Source organism: Pyxicephalus adspersus, chromosome 11, assembly GCF_032062135.1.
Source record: "Pyxicephalus adspersus chromosome 11, UCB_Pads_2.0, whole genome shotgun sequence".
NCBI classification, from domain to species: Eukaryota; Metazoa; Chordata; class Amphibia; order Anura; family Pyxicephalidae; genus Pyxicephalus; species Pyxicephalus adspersus.
In genome coordinates, this window is record NC_092868.1 from 30,667,831 (window position 1) to 30,694,170 (window position 26,340).

The window sequence follows — 26,340 nt, forward strand, 5'->3', positions numbered from 1 at the left end:
AGATTCTCCACTGGGGAATGTTTCAATGAATGTCAGATTTACTTCTTGATGTTAAGAATATATTGCAAACATTTTTTAAAATAAATTAGGAATGTATTTAGCTGAGTTAAAGTGAATGTTCAATTGGGCTTTAAGACCAGCTGGAAAGAGGTAGTGACTAAAAGACGCACCCCTGCTAATTGCTCATTCCTCACTTTACATGCCAGTGGAGGAATGCCCACCATCGGGCAGATCCCAATTACAGCACATGCTGCATTTCAAAAGACTAGCTTCCCATGTTAGTCGCCTCATGACAAATCACTAATTAATTCATTATTAGCTTTTTTTCTGTATTTTTGGCAGATGGTTCTAAATTCTGGGAGAATAATCAATATCTGTGCAGTAATCTGTTTCGCACATGGATGTCAAAATGTTATTGGTTTTATTATTTTGTTTAATGGAGCTTACATTGTGAGAGGTTTGAGTTTATCTACCATCTCTAAAAAAATAAGCCATTTCAAAGCTTGTAATCTGTTCGGCTATTATAATGTATAAATGAAAGGAGCTCAGTCATTTTACTAAAGTTGCTCAAACAAGCTAATGCTGTAAAACAACAAAGTGAAAACTTACCTGCCCTGCTGCACATGCCATTAAATTCCACTTTGTTGCTAAGAACTTCTTTGTTGAAGGTCTTTTAAAATCGATACTCCTGGGAGTGTCGGCTTGCTGTGTCCCGGCTCTTAGTGGCTCTTCAGCAAGAGGAACCACTGAGCACTGCAGGGGACACAGCAAATTGTCAGTTTGGGAAGACACTTCAAGGGAAGATGTCTTTGCAACGGAGTGCCGTTCAATGGCGCAGGCAGCAGGAGGAGTAAATTTGTACTTTATTCTTTACTAGGGTGAACATATATCAGCAACTGTAGTCAATCAACAGTTACTTTAACTCTGCATCTACCAATATCTGAGAAAGGCTGCTATGATTATTATTATTAAACAGGATTTATATAGCGCCAACATATTACGCAGCGCTCTACAATGATCCACACATATAGACCCTGATTTTATAAAGCTCTCCAAGGCTGGAGAGGATACACTTTCGTTAGTGAAGCTGGGTGATCCAGCAAACCTGGAATGGATCTGATCCAGGATTGAAAACATTTGCTAACAAATAGCTAATATAGTTACATAGTAGGTTAAGTTGAAAAAAAACATCAAGTCCATCAAGTTAAACCACAAATGACTTTTAAGAAATTCATTCCAGGTTTGCTGGTTCACCCAGCTTCGCTGATGAGTATATCCTCTCCAGCCTTGGAAATCCTTAATAAATTAGGCCCATGGATGGAATACTCTGATTGGGGACCACTTAGTACAGGGTTTGTGTGTTACGTACAACTCTGCCAACCTAACTTAAAGTTTTGTCAAAAACTCATTATTTCCTCTCCTTTTTTTCTTACTACTAAAACTATAAGAATGTAGAACACCTCTGAAGGTAAATGATTTAATACATTTTGGTTTCCAGGCCTTAGGTGTATGCCAGCAGTAAAAATTAAAAAACCCACCATAGAAAGCTGTTTAGACCACCCCACATTGCCCTGCTGTATTCTTCTTCATAGGAAAATACAGTGGTAATTCCTGTCCATGTCCATGTCTTTCATTAATCTGCCAGGGCGGAATGATAAATGATGTCAGGTGGCTGCTGTACACATGCTTATGTTTCTCTAGAGATGATTGAGACCATTCGTCTTAGGTGACAATCATTTATCATGTATATGAAGATTAAAGTAAATGTGATGTAAAAACATTTTAGCTACACCTGTACAAATACAATAGAATAAAACTGTGTATTGAAATTATTCCCCTAAATAAATCAATACAGGTTCTCTTTGGAGTTTTTTTTTCTTTTAGTTTAGCATAAAGTGATGAAGAGATAGAACCTCTGTCAAACTTTATTACTGGCAGAATTTCCCAAATGGCAACAACACAAACCTGGCAGAGCCAAAGCTAGAATAGTTTTGGCTGCAGTTCTACTTTAAGTTGGCTTTCAGGGTGCTCTGTGAATGAATGCATTTGAAGGATTTGAAGATAATTGTATGTAGAATGAATTACCAATTTTACAATAATATATGTTCAGTCTCTCAGGTTGCACATAGATATAAAGCCTGAGTATTTGTAAGCTTCAAGAAGGATTTGCAATCCCATATAAGTGGATATGCATTCAGGACCTTCAGGTCAAATACACTTGCCAATATATACTAAACAATCTCACATCAGAATCAAACTGATGTATCTGACCAAATCCTAATGCTTTTTGACAAAGAACCTTAAGAGTATGGTCAGATCTGCCTGCCTGCACACCAGATGACTGTCAGGGGACTGCAAGCATAAGCAGATTTCTGCTCATGCTTGTATTATAAGCATGATCCCGGCATATTGTTTTTGGGTTGGATTGTTATCTCTTGATAAAGAAAGACAAAGGTTATGCTTAATAATTGTTACACATCAATGCATCTGTGTTTTATAAGGTCTGCTTAAAACAAAGTTATTAAGGAATTGGAATTGTACCATAGTCAGGTATTTAGGAATACTGAACACCATTTATAATTGGCGTAGAGTACAGGAATGACTGCACTGTGTACATTCTGTAAATTGACAAAGCTTATCAGTGGTGACCTTTGCTCAGCAGCTACCGGATACATAAACCTATGAAGGCCATTCAGGTGAGCAGTAACCTGCATCTTGAACAGGAGCTGGCTTTTCTGCATGGATCAACTACTCCACAGATGTAGCCTAAAGCCAGAAATCCGTAAGATTGGCATCAGCAGTCACCTTTCATTGTTCTTGTTATTAAAGGTTAACATTTTATTAATTGATGTGGATTATTTCCTTTTTTTGCCAGCCTTTGGTAACTAAAAACAGGCAACCTCTATAGAGGTTTGGATCTAAAAGTGTATGCAAACTCTCCTAATGAATTTCCCTAATTTGCTCCCATTTAATAGTAAATATGCCGCTGAATGTGTTTTGTTGTATATGAGTTTGAAAAGTAGCTATAGGATCCTTCTAGAAATCTTTCATATTCTTTTATTGATTGTGGTGGTCCAGGGTTGCTGACTGCAGCTGTTTGCTTAGGCCGATGTGTTTTTTTTTTAAATTCGATCTCCATTTGAATTAACTAAGGTTGTATATAGACAAAGTTTCTGTCGCTGTAAACAATCTTTTTTGATTGTTTCCATGACTGTAGAACAAATGAGCACTGTATACACAGCACTGTTCAGTTCTATGGAGAGGGAAAGGGGGAGGACAAGTAAATAGAACTCCACTGCATCCCCCTCTACAGAAAAAGACAGCGGTGGTCCCCACTCTGTTACTTAGTGATCCGTCTCTGCAGATTACAAAGACCGCTGTACACACTATATTTACTACCGATCTGTACACACACATCTGGTGTAAAGACCACCTTGCAGATTCATGGCCAATACAAAACATAAAAAAAGCTTAAAGGGAAGAATATAAATAATACAGTTGAGACATAGAAAAAAAAGATTCATTTCTAAATATGAGGTAATGGAAAATAGTGCAGCTCAGCTTTATGGCCTTTATGTGTCAAAGTAAAGGATGGGAATGGCAGTGTCTACAGTGGAAGTGCGTGAGAAGATTCACATTTGATTCATTTTACTAGTTTAGTGCTTAGAAAAAAAAAAAGAAATAGAATCTATCAAATCACACCACATACTGGGCAACTAATACAATGCACACCTGAGCCTGCTGAATTAATTTGCTCCAAAGTTGAAAAAAAAAAAACAGGTCCATTTTTTGCCAAGTAATATAAAAAAACATTCCTAGAAACGAGATGCCTGGACAAGACTGCTTTGATATTTAATAGGTGTACAGCATGTATTAAGGTCTCCTTAACTATACCCCAAACCTTCCATCATGTATCTGCCCTGTTCTTAAAAAACACACCAGACAATAATATCTTTTGTAGAGAGGGAAAGGCCACAGCTTTGTTGATTTAAACCAACATATTATCTACCCAAAGATTTTCTTAAACAAATAACTATAGCTTTGTGCCAATCACAGCAATTTTGTGAGCACCCAATATTTTACTTTATAAACATGTCAAAAGATCTGTCTTCACCATAAGTTCCAGACAGGCCTTCAACCAGTCCACATTCTCATAAGGCTTAAAGACTAACCATTTTCAGTTGGTCAGGTACAAAAAGGCTTTGACAACCTATAAAAGAAAAGAAAAATGGAAAGTGAGGTAAAAGACAAGAGAGCAAGGGTGGGAAGTCATTTCAAGTCTTGATGGTCAACTCGGAAAAAGTCAATAATCCCACCCTTTGTTATAAAAAGTTTGTTTACTCTTTATTTTCCTTACCTTATCATTTATCTTAAAAAATAATAATAAATAATAACATCTCTCCCTAATCTAAATTATATGTGCATCAAATACATGTTTCCAGCAGTCAAGGCTCTCTTTCCAAAATCTCAAGGGGCTTCATTCTCAATAAAGAACTTGGAGCATCTTACTCCATCTTATCAAAATACTTTGTGTACTTGAATAATAAAAGAAAAATAGAAGGGTATGTAAGACATAATATTCACATTCTATTATAAAAGAATTTCTTTAGGGAATATTTTTTAGTAAGTTAATTTGAACTCCAATGAAATTGAGGTACCAAATGCAATGTTCCATAATAACCAATCTTCAAAAAGCCATGAATTGCAGGAAACTGATATCTGATTGCAATAAGATACTGGTTATTGTTATGGGTATTGACAGTGTGAGCTGCCAGTGGTGATGAATATTAGGATGAATGAGCTCCAAAAATGAACAATTTTATAATGTGATGCTAGATAAGATATTAGGAGTTTCTCACAGTGACCCAAACATCTTGCCCGTACAAAGTACCAGTGTCTGTATAATGCCAACCCCCAACGACTTTATACTCCCCCCTCCAATGTTCCTCCATCACTCCTATTGTTGTTGGATCATTGTAACTTACCCGGTGCTTTCTGGTGTTTTAGCAATTGAGCAGAATGGTCCAGCTGCCTGCTGATGCCTGTGGCTGCTTATTAATTTCAATATTTTAGCCATATAGTGCTAAAGCAGCATTTACTAAAGAACATTCTGGTCGTGGAAAGAAACTAAAGGAGGATAGGACAATGAAGCCAGAAATGAATAGCATTACCAAAGAAATTTTTCTAAAGCTACATGAACCCTGAAAGTAAGTTCTTCACATCTGGCATATAATTGAAATTACTAAATCCAACACACTACAATGACAATAGGTTAATGGAGAGAGTTAGGAAAAGAATGACAAGTCCTGGACAAATGAATAAAACACATTTCTAGCAATTTTAACCTTTATGAACCTGTAAACTGTACAGCTATATTATTTAATATTACTTTATATTTGTATTAAGGAATAGGCTGAACAGAAAACAAATCCTACGTATGCTAATGAGAAAAAAAATGACTGCCTACATATAAATTACAAAAAAACTTTAAAACATTCTAGCACATTTATAGCAATATGTAGATCAGGCCCTTTTATCTAATTTATATTGTCTTTAGTGGAATTCCATAAACACATATATCTGGTAACTTTCATGCCATTAAGACAAAGAAATCTCATGTAGTTTTTGGTCATGCATAATAGTTTATTTTTTCTGTCAGCTAGTCAGTCCCCCATGCAATCTGTTAGTTTATGTTTGTTGTTGGCCAACATATACCTGATGTATTGTGTTCTGTTCCCAGGGTTTGAACATGAAAGTAAAGCGTTTTGTTGCACAGATATATTGTTTCATGTCACAGCCATTAAAAAAAACACCCCTGTCAATGTTGGTCATGCCGTAGTGAACTTCATTGTTTTACTCAGACATATCATCCGCATACTCTGTCATTTTATTCCAAGCATAGTCAAACAGGATTGGCAAAAAGGAATAGTTGTCTTTAGTCACAGCTCAGTGGTGGGGATGGATAGATTTTTAATGGAATAGTCACTACATGCCCCAAGAGAATGGCCTCTAAAATTACAACAGAATGAAATCACAACTGTGACCAAGTTTCATCGAAATTTGTATGGCGTAAGCTATACCATTTGGGTTTTTTGGAAACTGAAGCCAAAGCCAACACAGAAGGATTTATACTGGGGAAAGGATTGTTCATCTCAATTACTTAGGTCCAGAATATTTTAAAAAGAAGTTCAAGCTGTTATCATTTGTTGAACATAGCAAAGTATAGGATTTAGATAATATTATGCATATTACTTTGGTCAGATAAATAATGGCAATGGATATTATGCTATACACAGGACCTAGTGTAGCCTATGATCAAAGAGTCAAAAGTTGAGCTTCTGTGTCTTTACCAGTCATTTATTTATTAGATCAAAGTGTAATTGCAGAATTAGGGCCCTTTGTTCACTAAACCAGTTATTAAGGCCCAGTTAACATTCATGCAGATGTGTTTTGCAGTTAGGTGGGTGGCAGTTTTGAGTACTGGGCATTCAAAAGTGGGCTGCATGTGCATGTCAGTTGTCCTAGATAATGCCCTCATGGTATGTTGACCCCTCATGAATAAAAAAATGAAATCCAGTTGTTGAAATGGTCAAGCCAGAAGCAGTAAAGCTGATGAGGAAAGGGTTGGATAATGCTGGACATTTTTTTTGACCATGCTGCTCATATGAACTGAAATTGTAGTAAGGTATTTAAGTACAGAATCAATCTTTATGACCACAAAAGACTGAACATAAGGCTGGAGATCGGTACAAAAGGGCCCCATTAATAGGGCGTGATGTGGACCAACAAAATAATTCTTTATAGAAAACAGAAATAAGAGCATTAGCAGCTTGATCCATCTAACAGTTAATCATCTAACTTTATATTCTTTTTAATATTTAAAGAAATAAATGCACCAGTACCTATAAATGAACATGATCACTTTGTGTATCTACCTGCGTACATGGTGTAAACATTCACATTCATGAGATAATAGTTTTATCCTGCATTTTTGGGATATTCTTTTTATTCACTCACCTTTTCCCATTGGCATCTTGCTGTTGTATTACTACAGGTAAATAGAATAGTAAAGCAATACTGCTGATGAAAGTGTTTCTGCTTTGTATGAAATAGGAGATGACAGTTTCTCGCTGAATTTGTAATAAATGTCATAAACACGTATCTATTTATGTTTCTTTTTCAATGCAGTAATAGAACATGAAAAGTTTTAAGGCACAATTGAGGTATTTTATTACCTTAAGCAATTTGCCCTCAAACCCAAAGTAATAATGGCCGTCCTTGCATTGAGCTGACACGAGAATACCATAATGCAGTGTGAAATTTCATAAAATGACACAGATTTGGTAAAGTCTTTTGCAATTTTTTTTTTTATGGAAAAACTTGACACATTTACTGCATTTCTGTTCGCTATCATAGGCTAACCGCACACATAGATTTGTTGGCCTGATTACCAGTTCAGAACACCTTTGAACTGTGAATGTCACATCAATTATAATCTAGTACAGTGGAGTCAGATTTGCTGAAGCCTGGGGGAGAAAATAAAGTCATCTGATGGACTTCAGTGTTGGGTGATAAAGGTTATCTGCTAAGTCGAAGTGAAGATGAAAGCAGAACAGCTATATAAATAACTCAATGAAATCACTTCTTTGAAAATTGCATGGCTTGTTCAGAAAAGGTGTCAGTGGATATAGGAAGGTTGTCAGTCATGTAGGGAAGATCCAACTACCCCATGCAGGGAAAAGCAACTGGTTCATGTGAAGCAACATCATCCTGAAAAATTCATTATAAAACACATTACTTGTAAAAGATGTTCTTATTGGTTCCTCTCCCTGACCCCCATGTCAATACTGTATGTTGTAGTGATGTGAAGGTCAAGTGGAGGAACCAATTAGTGCAGTGAGGGACCAGGAGATTGACACTCTTGAAAAAGTGTCAGTTTCTAAATAAGACTTCAATAAAGGATCTTCTTCATCCTCCTCTGAGTTGCTTTTGATAGAGGTGAGTAACCCTCTTTTTTATAATTCTATCTTTTTGTTATATTTTAGTAAAAATACATTTCCCCTGTACAAATATCTTGACCACATAAATTTATAAAACATTATATCTTATATCATACAACCTTAACAAGTATAAACAGAATTTATAACACTAGCACTCCCCATTCTCGTCCTTCTCTCCTTTTCCTGGGTCTTTACGTACCTGTAGGTGCCTACACTTTCAATCTGTAATATTTACCATCAATGCCCCAAATCTAAACCCTTCTACCTAATAATCCCTACTTCCTCTCTACAGTGCTTTCACATACAATCTATTCTAGCAATAGTTTTCTACCGGTATGTTTGCTTTTTTTCAAAACCTGGTCCAAAGCTTCCACATATTCATGAACCAAACCTCTTTGTACTCTAAAATGTATATAAGATCTTCCATCTCACATGTGATTTGTCACTGCTATACAATCTTTAATTGAGGGTATGGCTCATTGTTTCTCAAATTTTGGGATGACTATTGTAGGTGCATTAATTATGAGTTTAGGAATAGCTCTTCCATATATCTTTACACTAACTCCATCCATATACTACCCATACTGAACTTCTTCCATCACTTTAAAATCACCCTTACAAGATTGATATAAATGAGAAAACTCCCATGAAGTATAAATGAATTAGCCTGGGGGAATCTTAACACCTCTACCACTGATTACTAGTGCTAGGGAAATAATATAATGTGGACAGGACCTTACAGCCATTCTCCTGAAACGATATAAGCCTTATGTGTTAGTTTAGTCCTGCTCCAAAGCTCCTCTCAAAATTGTTTCCCAACCCCTACTCCCAATTTCAGTTAAATTTGGGCAGATATAATTTCCTCTTTGCACTGATAGGTAATGTTTTGAAACTAAGCTTTCATGACAGGGTTACTTTAACTGCCACCAGCTGCACCTATTAATCTTCCTTACACTCTCCCACCACCGTCTCCTATACAGTTTCTGTACGTACAGTTCCATGGTAATACAGGTTCTCCTTGAAGGTAACAAATTATCCAAGTCTCTGAACAAAACCTTCATTTTTCTCTTTTTTCTCTTTTTAATTTCATTCACATTATCATAATGACTGACACAAGCCTGGCAAAGATAGCAGCTTTTCTTTCTTTTGTTCCTGTAGGTGGCATATAGTCGGCAAAGTATTTAAAAACTGAATGTGAATACCCGTAATACAACACACATCAATTGCTTTATATTTCCTGCATTTGACTTTGTAGAAAAGTCCTTCATGTGAACTTTCAGGCTTCATGGAGATCTGTATGTAGGACCATGTTCCCGACTTCCTGATACTGCGCATTACCTCATCTCTGACTCAGCCGTACACTCCCTTCTCTTGGCAAGTTGACACGTTATCTCACCATTTCTTTCTCCTGCCAAGGTGCTGCAATTGTTACCCTGCTGGAACAGCGAAGGATGAAAAGCAAAGTTAAATACTGAAATCTATTAGCAAGAATTCCATTAACATATTTGTGTTTGCCTTCCATCGTTCTTTCTCATTTTTTTAATTATTCACAACCCTTGGTGACTTTGGTAACAATCAGAAATCTGCAGAGCTTTTCTCTAATTATTTTATTAACATTTATCTATACTCAAACATTTTGTTTTGGATAGAAAAGGGAAAATCAAGAACCTCTGTCCAATTTGCAGGATTTTCCTTTAACTTCTGTTTGGGGACAGCCTGTTACCAGACAGAAAGTGGGGGAAATTTTTCACCAAGTAAACAGTAAAAAGCTAACAGAGGTTCTATATTTCTGAATTTGGCTTCTCTTTGTGTCGGCCTACCTTAGATATTTCACTCTCCTCATGTCCTAGAGTCAATCTTATTACCGTGAATATTTCCAATTACTTCCTATCCTAAGGTCAACCTTTTTATCCTTAGAGATTTCCACTCACTTCTTGTCCTAGGGTCAGCCTTTTTAGATTTCTACTCCTTTTCTTGTCTTTGGTTTTACTTTTTTAAACTAGACCGTGTTCATCCAAGAATTTTTTTTAAGCTGGGTGGGAAGAAATTGTAGGCGGGTGGCAGCCCATATAGTGTGACCCAATTATTCAGAAACTACGCAAAAACAGTTGGGTGGTTACTAAAAAATGCTGGGTAGTGCCCTTGGCTCAAATGGCTCAAAGGGTTTGGGGAGAACACTGCCTGGAGGGTTCCACTTATTTTCTGTACTAGGATTAACCTTTATACTAGACAGCAAGTAAAAGAATCTCTCCAATAATGGTAAAACCAGATAAGAATTAAAATCCAGTCCTACTATTAGAAACTAAAAAAAAAACTTTGGGCTTTCAGCTGTATGAAGTTCAATGTTTTCACAATATCAAGTTGTCCTTATACAAAACAATCAGATGTCTTTCTGATTCTTTCATATATAATAGCTCTGATTGTTCCTTTGATTGTTTCTTTTTAATCTAGCATGATATTAGTGATTTGTTTGATGGTGTTCTTAGTCACAGAAAATAGGTGTAGCCACAATTGCCAAAACAGGATTCATTGTTATAGACAGGTCAGCACAAAATGAATAGTGATTGGTTGATTTGGAATACTGCACCTAAACCATATTTTTTTTAATTTTGCATAGATCTGACTAAGGTCCCCCCCCCCCATCCAAAACTGAGACAACATTTTTGATGGATTTGAGCTTCGAAAATTCTTTCACATTTTGAAATTTGATATTGAAAAAAAAATGTGGATGCACAAGGCAAATTGTGGGTTTTTTGTATATCCAAAAATATATTTTCTTTTGCTTTATTATAATATCTGAATACGTACAAGAAAGTTTTGTCTGTCTGATACTTTTTATAGCTAGCCATTCACAATGTCACAGTTTACCGTAAAGGTTTTTAAAGGAATGCATCACACAGGTGATTATGGCTTGCCATGGAAATCTCTGCCATTTAATTAGCTGAGTATCCATCAAATTCTCCTTGACACTGTCTGTCTAAATGTATTTCGCTGTAGTGAAATATATGACTAAACTCTCCCAGATTCATGCCATTAATACACTTATAATGTCTAATTTCAATGTAATTCGATATTCTGCTTCATTTAATGAACAGTAAAGAACAGTGTGAAGCACTAATTACACCTTAACTAGTAATGTAACGTAATCCTGGAGTGTTTTCTGAAAACGACATCTCTTTTAAGAGCACTTGTGATATCCTCACCTGTAAAGCGATCCTGTACTCCACTGGGAACATGTACAAGTAAATGTTCAGGCTCCACAAAGTGCCTGCTATTACTTTTATTAGCCTGAAAACCCACTGCCTTACCCATCCTTGATTTTAGTTTTCTTTGACCTTTCTTAAGTATTTTAAAATGGTTTAAAAAAAAAAACATCTTTCTTTATGAATGTATAATTGATCATTTTTAAAATGGATCCATAGTTTGGCTTTAACTTCCATGTGCGTATAGAACAATTGTAAGAAACAAATGTTTGTTGTCTTTCAATATCATATCTTACTTGTGTTCACAGTAAGGTACCAGGCATCAGACATACCCAATTGTGTTGTATGCTGAAGGGTAAATGTATGCTGAATAGCTCCTAAAAAGTGTTTTAGGGTGCAGGGCAAGGGATTAAGTATTAAAGAGGAAGTATACTAAAAAAAAAAAATCCACTTACCTTCAATTGTGCAGTGCAGTCGATCGGTCCAGAGGTGTCTTCCATTGGGTGCCGCGTCATCCCGGCATCCGTCTCCGAAACGGCGCGTTGGTTGTCTACCCTGCAAAGTGAAATTTCTGAGTATAGGTACACCGCAGTTCAATACACTACACAACTGCAGTTCAACTTCAACTGCATGTCGTATGTGCATTTGATAAGGTTATCATGCACTTCCCACTTGCTTTAAATTATATATATATATATATATATTATACTTGATTTAGCCCAAGGTTACAATGAAAAATGGCCACTGATGCTCTCTTCCAAAGATCATCACATGGACCTTTTTACCAAGGAAGTATTTTTGTAATTTTCTCTCCTTTTATTTGACTCCACACATCCATTTTTGTACTGATAGTCCCTTGTAACTCCTCCCTCCCTCTTACCTACCCCTAAAGACCCACAGGCTCATTATCTCTCCTAACCTTTCAAGTGACTACCGAAAAGTTCACATTTTTTTCCTTCCCTTATTTCTGCTGTTGCATAAATAGCACAATTTTTCCATATTTTTTTTTATGGCAATAGCATGTTATAGAGCCCAGAGGCTATAGCACATAAAATAGGTTCTGAATAAAATTAGCATGTTTTAGTTGATCATAATAAGGAAATCTATCTTCAATTTTTTTTTTTTTTAGAGAAATGTGCTCTAAATTGCTCTGACAAGTTGCAGCTTCTGTTTGATCACAGGGTTAGCAGAGAGAGCAGAATTTCATGACCATCAAATGGTGTTTACTAGACGCTGCTTTGCATCTCTGTCCATTAGTAGCGATCAATGGCTGGGAATTGTGTTACGGTCACAGACTAGGCACAGCGGCTAGTGGTGTACATAGGTGCAGACGCAAGGGAATGTTTATTATGAAATACCTTCTGTTTCAGTGTATAGTCGTATGTCTAAGTGATGTAAAGGCATAAAGCAAAGCACATCTCCTAGCCCTCTGAAGGCCAATAAATTGTGTGTATGATTGTCGTACATCATGGGAAAAGGTATAAAAATGTATTGTATTATAGTAATGATAACAGTATAAATCAAATTGTCACAGCAATGTGTTAGGATAGAAATTTAGGGTCTCCAGCTATGAGCTTGAGGCCACCACAGTCATCATTCTAGTTGTAGCTTTATTATTTGATAAGTCACCAACCTAAAACAAGTGTCAGGTGCCCAAATTTGTCGGTGGCTACACGCCAGTTTCTGGTCAATGATTCACTAGGTATTGAGGAAAGGATCAGGGTAACAGTGGTTAGATATTTTTGAAAAATAGCAATTGCAACCCTTTTTTTTTTTACACTGAATTTTAAGTAGAAATTCAATATTGTGTGTTTAGGTTTGTGGTTCTATGTTCTATAAAACTTTGTTTAAAATAAACTGCAAGAAAATGTTGCCTGCCAACACTTAATCTAGAAAAAGAATTTGTATTTCTGTCCATTTCTGGGACTCAAAGTCTTGCTTTAAAAGGGAATGGATCTAGTCTTCTACAGTTTTACATACAAGCCTTCTCACGCTAAATAAGAGTGTGTTTCTTGTATTTAGTGTTAGGTTTAGGCTTGGGTTCAAGTCCTTCAAACATAAGCTATTCTCTTTAAATGACCTGATCCTTTTTCCTGGTGGGTTTAAACATAACTTTGGTACTACAGCTTCCCAGTGCCATCAGTGCCTTTCCACCTTCCCACCACTGATAGCATGGTTGCTGATCATTGAATGTTCTAATGAGTAGACCACATAGTGTCATGTGGCTATAACCTATATGTATGTATGTATCCAAAAATAAATGGCTATATGTAATTTCCTCAGTAATTAGTCCTCTGAGCCTGTATCTTTTGACATAGGAGGCAGACAATCAGAATTGTGTGACCTGATTTTAGAAGATAGTTTTAATACTTTGACAACTTCTTTATTAGGTTTTTTTTAATACATTTATTTGAGTTTTACTGACCTATCTCTATATGCTGATTCCTAAACTTTTAGCGTTCCTCTCCATATTGCAAATTACTGTGACCACATACCAGACTTGCTTCCCACAAGTCTGCATAATTATACTAGTCACAGTGAATCCAAATTATGATGAGTGAGCAAAGGGAAAAAAGTGAAACAATTGCATGTTAATATAAAAGTAGAACTAAACCTAATTTATAAAAAATTGCAAGCAGGCAGGTTCCTTATGGTGAAAGGGACAGACAATGCAACACGCAATAAAACGAGCTGTGCATTCGCAGCCCATTGTATGAACCTGGCATAGCTAGCTGCTAGGAATGACTGAAGTCCCATGTGAATACACAAGGGTTATATCACTCTGCCCTGGCCAATCAAGATGACTGAGGATCCTGAACCTGAAACAGGATTGGTTGAGGATATCAGCCCCAGAATAAGGGGAGATGAGTTTACCTAAATAACCCCCAACAGGCGGGTACGTTAATTTTATCGCATATCGATATAGCTTGTCCTACCTACAATATAGAACCTGTCAGCTTGATTGTTTTTTTACATTTTGGTTTAGTTCTTCTTTAACTGGGTTTAAAGTTTCAGTCTCCAGGATACTTATTTTAAGTGCATGAATATATAGAAAAAAAATAATGCATTAGAGATTTTGGCCAAAGATTCTGCAAACATATTAGTACACCGTTGTTTTTGCTGCAGAAGTAGCTCTTGGACCCTCAATAGCCCCATTTAGAGCTGTAATGTGTATATAGCCTATAGTCTGCGTTTTTTCATACAAGAGACCCTTTAACCTAATACACCAATAAGGATCATTATTTTCAATAACTGTTTTCTCCTAACTAGGCCAAAGAGATTTTAAAATACAGTTACATGGCTGAAAATAATGATCCAGAAATGAGCCAAAGGATTTTTTTAGTTTAAGGTGCTATTTGTGTGCAGAAACATTTAAGAGTAATGACTCCATTATTATTACTTAGGTGCTATTATAGCAATTTAACTTCAAGTGACAGTTCAGCAATCACTAATTAGTTTTGTCAGTCTAGTGCAAATTAGGTAAGAAGACAATACCTTTCATTGGAAAGAATGGTTTGCAGAATAATCTATCGGTGATAACATACAACTGTGCATATTTAATGAAGGCAGTTTGATTGCTAACAAACAACTTAATAGCTATTAGAATTGCAAAAGAAGACATGTCCCACTGTGCTGACTTGGACTGTCTATTCATATGAAAAAATATCACATGGGGCCAATGTCAGGGTTCTTAAAGTTCTGCTTTTGAACTTTTTCGGAACTGAGAATCACTGAGCTGGGCATTCCAGGACTGAAAGAGCTAATGCTTACCTATCTGGGGAGTTATACATCCTGGCACGTCCATTTCCTTATTGTTAGATTCCATCTCTATTCCTGTTTTGTGCCAAAAATATTAGATTTACCAGTTACTGTTCCATAGGATCAATACCAAGGGTAACGTTTTCCAGTAGGGGCACAAATTAAAAAAAACTGGTAAGGGCTCTAACCATTTCAACAAAGTCCTTTTCCAAAAACTAAGGTGAATGTTTTGTATGTTTTACTTTTTATTTCTTGTTGATGTTCCCAATGTGTTTGTATTGGTATTAAAATCATGTATTTCTGTAAATTCCTGAACAATGATATTTAAAAATTCAATTGCTAAGATAATACCTAATATAATCTTAAGGGGCAAATATCCAAAGCTATTTCACTCTAGACAGTATTTTAGTTTATTTGCAAGCAGTTAAATTAATTCAAAATTTCAGGAAAATTGTCTTTTTCTTGACAAAACCCTATAATTTTACATTTTATTTGATCTTTTGAAAGCAACAGGAGCATTCAGTCACAGCAAAGAAATTCAATCATTGTCTCTGTAAGACACCTGCATGTCAAAGTCCAACCAAATAGAATGGAGAAGCTAAAAATCGCCAACTACTTTGGTGTTTTATGCTTCCACCCACTTACCCAATTTCCAAAAAAATGTTTTGCACATTCAGCTTCTCATGACACCCTTTATTTTCTCAGCGAGCCTCAGAGGTGCAGGAACCTTGCAGATGAATTGTATTTCTTGAAATGTGTCAGATTGTCATTGTTTTGCATCTTTACAGAAGTATAGATAGGTTGTGTAAATATAGCTCAGCTTTCACAACACATTAGCAGTTTTGTAACACAAAGTATGGTAAAAATGGATTTATGCCATCCCGTTATGGTTCAGAGTGTCCAAATGTAAAGGGGCTGACAGTTCTGAAAGACTGTTAATTAAACCACAGGGATTAAATTGCTAGGAAAACATTAAAGCTTAATGTTGGCCTTTAACACATTCTTACCCACATTTGGACATTTTTGCTGATGTACAGATCTTAGCAAAACCTGAATATAAGCTAAGTGCACTTTAGTGTACATTATAGGCTAGAACCACTTTAAACCATCACAGTAAACGATTAGGTATATGCCTATTACACTGGGGTCTAAAATGGTGTTTTATATCTTTTGGAGAGGGTCTGTATTGTGGACACTTGGAGAGATCATGCCTGGTGCAAAGCTCGTCTTGCAGGGATCTTTACCTGATAGCGGATGTACCATGGAGAGAGAAGTTAAGAATGTTACAAGAAATCCATGTAGGAAGACTGCCTTTGGAAAGACACCATCTTTTTACAGACTGCCCCAAGAGGGACAAAACCACATGGAGATATTGAGCTTGAGCTTTCTGAGAAAGAATCAAGGAAGGTGTGCTGAAATAATCAGTCTGGTAAGTATTTCAGTTAGAGTTAAGTTTGGCAATTTGGTTGAAAGCAGGTTACTAAAAGTCAGAAAGAAGTAATCACCAAACTGAAGTAAATGATCTACAACAACAAAAAAAAGAAAAAGTGTTTTCGATTAAGGCAGTCCCTATAAAAGTATGCAATGGAGTTATTAATGGAGCTTGCTTAGATCAACCCGAGTAAGCCCCATTTATATGTTCTCAAGAAGCCTGAACAATGTGCCATCTACACCATGTTTGCCACATAGAGAGATATCCCCGAAGAGTGTCTGCCATGTGGAGAAAAACACCCTTGAGTTAGGACAAACAAAGTGATTTAAAAGAAATCTTTAAAAAATACTATGTGCTGAAACTGCTCAGAAGAGTTTGCCAAGTGAAGAGACACAAGGTAGATAACACTGCAAAATATAACTGAAAAAATTCTGTATAGAGTCTACCTTGAGTAGAAACTTCCATGGATGCACTTATCATTTTTCTACAGAAAATTTGATTTGTTTCAGATCCTGTCCTATACTTCTCCTGGAAGTGACATCTCATTTCAGCTGATTGTTCTATAAGGAATATGATTGCCTGAAGCAGCTCTGGTTGGCAGAGGGACAGTTTGCACCTTGCAATTCCTAAAGTTAGTAAAACAGGGAAGTCATCTATGAACAACTGTTCCACTAACGTTTGGAAATCACAGCTTCCTGAACCTCAGTGAAAACCACAAGAGCTACTTTTAGGCTGATAATTGCTGTTGTACAAGTTTTATATCTCCTGTAGTGGTTTACTGTGCAACTTCTGCACACAGCAACAGTACAATAAATAATACACATTCAAGGACGCTTTCAGTAAAAGCATTGCAACCTAAACTAACCTAGAAAACTCTCACCTTGTAGCTTCCACCACAACATAAGATCTGTTGTTACTTGCTTCTTTAGTACTGGCTGTGCTTGTACAGTGAGCTCCCATAGGCTTAAATGGGTTGTATTCTCCAAGTGTCCCCTATAGTAACAATGAGATATAGTGCTTGGCCAGCGCTGGTTAAGATTTCATTTTAAGTGAGTATAACAGCAGAGGTGGCAACAGCTTTCATGCTGCAGAAAGTAACCACCAGGGTGGGGGGTTTAATTTAATAAAAATAAACTCAAAAATGCCTAAAACAAAAAAAATCCACATACCTTCAATCCCGCAGCGCAGTTGATCGGTCCGGAGGTGTCTTCCATCAGATCTCACGTCGTCCCGGCATTCGTCTCTGAGCCGGCGCACTGGGCGCCACCATCTTCTCCTTCTGATGCTCGAGCATGCGCAGAAGGAGCACCCAAGAGCATGAGTGTAGGTATCCCCAGGGGCTTTGCACTCCCATTCAATGTGCTCGATACTAGGGGGCTGTGCTGCACCCTTTTTTTTTTTTTTTTTTTTTTTTTTTTAAAAAGAGTGTTGCACTTAAAAACAAACATTATTTTTACCTTACATAAAAGGGTTGTTTAGGTATGCTTTAAGTTATCCCACTGTTATGGAGCATTATTGAAATGAGCTAAATTCGTGTCAGGTGTATCAAAGCAAAAGGTGTGCAAAATCTGCCCCAGCCAATATAATGAAGAGAGGGACCATTGTTTTCTGTTGGAAGTCAATGATTGCTCTGGAAAGCTCTGATACCTTGTCCGATGAGACAGCCAGGGATCTCTGGAGGTGATTGCAGAGCTAAAGATGGGATTTAACATTGAGTGTGTCAGACCACTGAAACAAAACCTCTGCTCCCCACAGACTGCTAGGGTCATACTTCATATCACACTGGAAAGGTACACATTTTTCTACAAAGGCTGGTTACTTTGGAATGTAGTTGGTAACTGAAGATTCAATTGGTCTTTAAAATGGACATATACATTTAAAAATCATCTCTTTATAAAGCATGGAATGGGACATTCATTGCAAGTGAATCAATCACTATAATTTAAAACCCATGCACGGGAAGATTCAGCTTCAATAAATGTTTGTCATATTCACTGCTTTTTAAATACCCTCTGCAGTATTAGAAATCTGTCTTGCTTTTTTAGGCTCAAATGTAGTTGTGAATGAATGCAGTGCCACCCTTCTATGTTTAATTGTTGTATGATTGCTCTGAAAAAAAAAGTGCATACATTACCATTTTCTTCAATTAATCCCAACAGTGTGTTCTAATTAATGTTTTCCTCCTTCATCTGCTCTGCTAATACTGGCAGCTTAATTACGAAACAGCAGCCACACAATTGAGGAATCAGGCACAGTACCTGGAAATTAGACACAGCAAAGCCAGTCCAAATGATAGATTTGCATGTGTAATAAGGGGAGCTTATCTTCATGACGGTACCTTATAAAGGAATAAATATTTACATAACAGTGCCATGTTTTTTACATTAGGGTTATTTTATAAACTATAATAATTAGTATTCATTGTTACAAAGAACGATGCTGCCTTTTAGTAGGAGCCAAAATGGTTCTGTATTTGGCTACAATACAAAAAGTAAAGGGCTCATTCATACTTTATGTAGTAGACTCAACACAACACAAGTAATGATATATTGTTTTCTGTGGTTGCTTTACTGGCTGAAATGAGGGAATTCTGCATTTTACACAAGTTGGAGAAATCATAATGTGGCTTTAGCTGTTGAAAAGAAAAAAATATAAACATAAAAAAACACACAAGTGCAGCGAACAGACACTAACGTGTGCTATGAATCTAGCTTAGGGGAACCCAAGCTTTCACTTATTCTGAGTTTGGTACTTATTGTAAGTTCCATGTAAAATGAGACATATAAAGGGAACTTGTCACGTATGATTGAAAAATCCATATTTGCACTTGCTTTTAGACCTCTGACTCCTAGTCATGACATACTTCAATTTGATGGGTTTCTCCATAGATCTGGGTCTCCTTCCCCCTTTTTAACTCTACCTTTGAGTGGCTAACCCCTCCCTTGTAAAAGAATGTTCTCTTCCAGTGTTCAAACATGCATTATCACCCATTATCGCCCATCTTTGCAGGTTTTGGCTGATGTTATGACCCTTGAGTGATTAAAAAACGTGTATGTCAATAGCATTGTTCCTTAAACAAACCTTTTTTTTATTGATTAAAAAAGGCAGAAAATAGTTATGATTTGATATGGTTTACTCTCTATGGTTTAGACCTATGGTTTAAATCTACCAATAATTGCTGATTGGGCTATTTTGTAATTTAATGTTATTATAATGTATTTTCTGCTTTGATTTTCTCAAATTGCAGCATGGCAACCTTAGGGCATTTTGTGTCCCATATGGGTACACAACTACCCCCTAAAAATCCTAAATCTTAGTGTTTGATTTGCCAGAGGTCAAAGCTACAAATCAGAAACATCAAAGTCTGAGAATTGTCATTAATCCTGAGATACTTGCTAAGACTATTCCTTGTTTGAATCTAAATTTCCTTAAAAATTTTTAAAGCACAATACCCAAATGTTGCTATGTATTTTGTGAGGCACAACGGCTATCCAAGTAATTATGAAATTGGTAACGATACTTATTAGTTCTGGACAGCTGTATCGCACAGGACAGCTCTCATATTGACTGCTGTCACAGAACTAAGAGCTGGCATAGTATCTTTATGAGTGTATTCACAGTATGATGTCCAATTTGCTGTATACAGATTGTGGGTGGGAAGTTTTTAATGGTAGATAAATTGAGACCAGTTGGCTTTTCTAGTCATTTGTAATAATTGTACTAATTAAGGCCTCCATGCGTCTTCAGTTACCCTTCTTGGAAACAAACCTTGGTCTTACATCTATGTAAAGGTCTTCTGGTGCTTTTAGACGTTCATTTTGATCTGGCTAGAATCAAGTAGCAGCCATCTAATGTCCATTAGTGCCTTTAGCCCAATGAGCTTAATCAAGAAATATTCCAAGTATATGAATGCAATGTAGGATGTTAAAAGCAGACATTGAGGTACCTACATACACCTTATTTTGGTCATCATTTAGTATCCATTAAATACATTATTAATGTCTGCAATTTGTAGTAGAGTCCACTCCCTAGCCTCCTAGCAGCTTTCTATATAACTAATGTAACCAGCAAAGATACAGCAGCTTGCTAATTTGTCATTATAGACAATTTCATGTCACTCTGTTTTTCTCCCATATCTTCTCAAAGCTTCTTCCATTATCTCTCCTCCCTTCTTTATATTACCCTCCACCTTTGCCTTCAGCCTTTCCAAAGACAATAATGAATTAGTAATGTATGTAGTTCAGTCGTGAATGATGTATAAGGATGACAGAGATGGCATACTTAATTGAGTTTTTTCCATTTTATTAGATGTTCCTATAGCTTCATTGTAGTTTAAAAGCAACCTCGTGTGAAATTAACAAGTTTTGTGAGCAGACTATTAATGTAGTAGCTAGTTATGAAGCCAGGAATTCAATGGGTGTTAGAGTTCTTCTCATAGTCTGACATTTGCTACATAGAAGGAATAACTGGTGGTCATGACATAGACCTTAAAGGCAACCAATAATCGAGTTATTATTTAATTTTATTACTTCTGGCAGTCCACTGGGAATGCAGCAAGAACATGGTGGCAGCACATGAACCAGACCATGGAGGAAGATCCCCCTTGGGGCAGACCGTGAAAGCTGGATTCCTCCATTTGTGCTAGACTTCCTTACCACACATGAGCAGCACAATGTCCTATATCTAAGAATCATTAAGATTGGAATTGAGTTTTTTGATAAGTCTGCTCCATACCCATTAGCCAGCGGTACCTGAGCCTTGACCTGCTTTCATGTATTTAGATGTAACATTTTTATGTCCCCATCAGCTTTAAACAGGATATAGCTTGCCTTACAATGAAGAGAGTGAAACTTATTGTATGGGTTGTGGGGTGCAAATGTCCAATAACATTACTGAAGCATTAAGCTGCCAAAACATTGCTAACTTTGGATAGAGTGTGGAAGATTTAGCCCACTGGAGTAATCAAGTATCATGATTTGTCCTAGTAATTATTGAAACCTGGGCTGAGAGTGAAAATAAATCCAAAATTGTATTGTTCTCACCAGAACAGTAATGTATTTTTTCTTACCGTAATAATAATGTGGTGGCAGTAACATTGTAAATTATACTTATCACCAAAACTAAAATGTAACCTATAGCTGCTACATCAAGTACAGAAAATACCCACTGGCCAGAAACACAGTGTCTACATCACTTTGTGTGATTGGAAAAGACAGCAAAAACAATCCAATCTTTTATTTGTAAACTGCTAATCACATCCATCAACCATGTAATGGAAATGAACATAGACAGAAATGTTGGTAGTCCAGTCTGTGTGACAACCTAGATTTGGTGGATGTGAATCGAGCTGACTGCGGGAAAAGATTGGGCAATTTACAGGAGGAACCAATTCATTCTCTATATATATAACCTCTGCAGTCATCTCTACTTTCGATTGGGTAATATTATATCCACAATTCAAACATTCGAAAAGTAGCCAGGTTAATGTCACATCAAAAGCAGAGATCACTTTGATTGTTTGGTATTGTTCTTTAAATTAAACTCTGGGATCTTAATAAATCCTTATTTATTGTGTCTATTGCAGAGTTAGCTACAGGTAATCCCTGGGTTACATATGAGAAAGGGACTGTAGGATTGTTCTTAAGTTGAATTTGTATGTAAGTCGAAACAGGTACATTATTTTAATAAATGCATTTAGCATGGTGTCATTTACTGTATAAAATCCTCACTGTGAGTTAATCACAAACAAAGCAAAAAACAAAATAAAAACAAAATAAAGTTAATGGAGCCTAGTCACTCAAAAACTTCTGCAGCAAGTTGTGCCTTGTGCTATGCAAAAAGAAACAACTACAGAGTTTGTCTTAGTCATTAAAGAGTTAGAAGAGCTTGCAGAAGAGCTCAGTCTCAGCGGTGTTTAGCAAATACCCCCCTCCAGCCCAAGCCCTGCACAGAAGGAGCAGGGAAGCCCTGTTCGTATCTAGGAGTCGTGCGTATGTCGGATGTCTTTAATCCAAGGACTACCTGTATATCTGTAATTTGTATTGTTGCATATATATGTATGTAACTCATGGTTCTATTAGTTAAACGACTGAAAGAGCAAATTATTAAAAAGTATTAATATTCTTATTGTAGGTCACTTTGAACATTTGCTTTTTGCAGGCCATGAGTGTTCCTGGTGACAAAACTAATTCTGAAATGTTTGGCTGGCTGATGTTTTCATTTAATATGTTTGAGTTTCTCTAAGCAAGGTTGTTATTGTCCTGTAATTTGTTAATACGAACTATGGCTTATCCTGTGACTATGGCATCATATCTTATTGTCAGTTATTATCATAATAATATATTTTAGGGTGTGTACAATATTTCACATATTACATTGGAAGCTGGTCAGATATGTAAAAAGCTAACCATATACCATGGAATATTTTCAGCGATCATAATTACAAATAATATTTCAGCAGATTTATTGATTGGATAGCCATTGTGTTAAAATCAAAAACACATTTTGTGTTACAAAATTTTGAATAAATATCATGATAAAATCAATTGTAATTAAGGGCAACTATCAAGGAAGTGGATGGTATATCAACACTTGAAGTCGATCAAAAGAATTCAGTTGTTCTTGATATCGACTAAGAAAATCACTGACTGTACACCTAGCATTAGACTCTAAAGACAGTTTAAAAATCGCCAACCTAAATATAATTTTGTAATAACAACAAGAAACGAATTTGTTTCATGTAATATTAGTATATTTTATCCACTACATATAGTCCTGGGATAGATTTTGTGACAAAGACCATTCAGATTACACCCATCAAGAAGTATAAAAGCAGTGCACATATACAACATGCAGTTTTTGTTTTCCTGAGCCGCTGGAGCTTTTCTCATGTGCAGGTTTGAACACATCACGGTTCCTCCCTCCCTTTATTCTTTGCTGTTCCTGTTTTCCTTTAGAAGGCCAGGCTCCTGCTGACAGGTTACAACTTGGAGCGTGGGGGAGAACATAAGCGTCTTACATACCTTGTTTTTTTTTTTGTCGTTTAGTGGTCACACCTCAGGATAAAATACAGCTGTGTTCCTATACCTGAATATGTACAATTCACCCAAAGCTATTTCAGATAAATGAGAATGTTAAGCATTTAAAAAAAGTGCACTTGACAAGTAGGCAATGTGCCTTTAGGGTGTGTGGAAGGTTTTTAGAAAACAAGGGAAGAAAACGTAATTGTCCATTTCCTTGTGTGCAAAAGTGGGGCCATGTTTGCTAATGCTCTTTACAGTTTTTGTAAATGTAGTTGGAAAATGTTCACAAAACAATGTGCCATACCCCAAATTACCAAACCATTATACCTATTATATATAACCATCACAGAAGGTGTGTATAGATTGATATCTGCATCTTCATGGATCTGATCTCTTGTCTCATGCTCCTAATACCCTAAAGTACCCTTTTTGTAAATTAAATATAGAGGTGTCCACCTTATGAAAATGCTACTTGTCGGATTGTTATACCGACCCACTGATGTAAATATAATGAACTTTTAATCTAAAACAAGTATCCTGAAACCCTGAAAGTCAGACAAATGTTGTTTGTTACTGATTTAAAGATTTGAAGCAATTGAGGGCCAGCTAGGAGACTATCATTTACAGAACAAGATTTTGTCAGTGGTTTCCTCTAGGAAAGGTTTCCTATAACATCATCCCATGTTATTATATTTAGAAAATGTAAGGCTGCTACCTAAAAATAGTAATAGTCCCAGGTTAAAGATGAAGAACCAGGCAGCTTGGCTTGGTTGGTGACCTTCCTGCTGCCCAGTATTTGGTAAAGCGGAAGTAAACACCAAAAAATAAAATTACACTTGCCTTCAATCCCACAGATCAGTCTATCAGTCCGGAGGTTTCTTCCATTGGGTTCCAACGTCATCCCCGTATCTGTCTTCGGCTCAGGCACAAAGGGAGCGCTGGGCGCCAACATCTTCTTCCGGGTTCTTCTTCTTGCGTCAGCCGATCTCGTACTGCGCAAGTGTGGGATTGGGCGACATTGATTGAGAAAAAACACCTGCCGATCTCATGCATGAGAAAAGCTATTTTTTTTTATTGATGAAAGTGCTCCTTCTGCGCATGCTTGAGCACCTTTGTACTTTTATTAAAAAGTGCCTACCTTTTTATGTAAAGTAAAACTTCTGAGTTTAAGTATGCTTTAAGTAATACAGGGGGGTCATTGACAACCAACCTGTACAGATTTGGCTAAGAGAGAGCATCACTTATCTCTCCTTCTCGAAGGCTAGGTACACACGTGCAATTGTTCTCGTACGATAATCGGCTCAAGGCCGATATCGGCCAAAAATTTTACGTGTGTACAGGGCTCGTCATCCATCATCCGAACGGCCGTCCTGGCGGATCCACGAACAACGAACGATCATAATAGAAGGGAAGGGGGAGGGAGCGCAGCAGGGTGCCGCTCCGTCATTCTCCCCTCTCCATAGAGCAGAATGGTCCTGTATGTACAGCACTCGTTCATGCATCGTGCAGTACATAGCCTAAGCAAACCATCAGGGTAGGTTTGCAAGCAATATCCACTGCTTTAAAGCCTGATTGGTTCTGTTATCCTTACTTCTCTTGGTTTGTACAGTAGCACTCAGATAGGAGATAAAGGTGCAGCACCAAATCGAGGAACATATTGAAATAGAGAAAGCACAGAGATAACCTTATCATTCCACTGCTGTTTATTTACTCTCCAGCCATAGGGCTTGGGTTGAGATGGTGACCGTATAGGTTAATTGTAATAGAAAATGTCAAGTCAGGTCTGGCTATGCTATGCTGAAGGAATCAGTAAATCTGAGGACACAAATTTAAATTAGTAAAGTGGTTCTCATTTATATTTTTTACAATTTGCCCTATAATTCAGCTTTATGGTTTTTTTTTTCAATACAAACATGAAGTAATTCTATCTGTTTAAAATGTTGGCTTTATTTCTTTACCTGGGGATTTCCAAAGTGTTCCCAAGTCACTTGAATGAGATAATCCCTCTACAATTGGAAGGAGCACTCACTCTCCCTGATACCAGAATTTGTCCCCAGATCATGAAATGTAATATTACAGATGTTCTGGGAGTCCCTATATTTACCATATGACTTACTATATTCCCTCATAACCTCAGAAGAACACGGCAAACCATTTTGTTTCCCTGTTGGATATGTATAGTCAGTATTTTTGGTAAATCTTCTAGCATCTCTTTCCTATAGCAGCGGATTACTAAAGAAATAAATAACTTTTAGTTTATTTGCACAATTGTGCTAATCATGTATTCTGGAATTTCAATCAATAGTCTGTCCTGCAAGGTCACTGTCGGTAAATACGCTTAGCCACAGTTCTTATTTTTAAGTTGGCGTATTTGCTGACGCCAAATCTAATTCAAGACAACAAATAAACATCTTAGCTCAGGTGAATGCTGAAACTGAGCTCTTGGCATGTGGTTCTGCAAGAGCCTTCTAGGACCAGATGACTTAATGTATATTAAATTGAAAATCTCAGTGGTGAGTGTCCAAAGAAAAAAGCTGAACTCCTGTGAACGGTTAAAAAAATACCAATGCAGTTGTGTATTTATTCAATAAATAAATATCTGACATTGATTCAGATTCAGCCTTTAGTAACCCCTTTAAACATTTTCATTTTGACTGAGACAGGGAGAGACAATATTTGCGGCCATTCAGGTGCCCTACATTCACTTGTGCTGACAAGGAACAGAACTGGAAGATAACCCCATCGGTTTCTTGCTGGTTCTTCACTGTCCAATCACAGAGCAGAGCTGTAGAGGTGACCCTGCCATGTTGCCTGTAAATACATAAAACAGATTATATAAAGGGCCTGATTTATTAAAGCTGTTTAAGGCTGGATAGGATACACTTTCCACAGGAAAGCTGGGTGATCCAGCAAACCTGAAATGG

The 26,340-nt window shown here is 36.8% G+C and overlaps 1 protein-coding gene and 1 long non-coding RNA gene across 7 annotated transcripts in view; one reads left to right on the top strand and one right to left on the bottom strand.

The window, feature by feature from the left end:
• NECTIN1 (nectin cell adhesion molecule 1) overlaps positions 1–26,340 on the top strand; it is a 147,534-nt gene that overhangs the window by 15,238 nt on the left and 105,956 nt on the right. The window lies entirely within an intron of this gene.
• Positions 9,174–15,693, bottom strand: LOC140340480 (uncharacterized). Its single transcript, XR_011922655.1, has 3 exons — positions 15,608–15,693; positions 11,659–11,758; positions 9,174–9,436 (listed from the first exon to the last, which is right to left on the bottom strand). It is a non-coding gene; the product is annotated as an uncharacterized lncRNA (long non-coding RNA).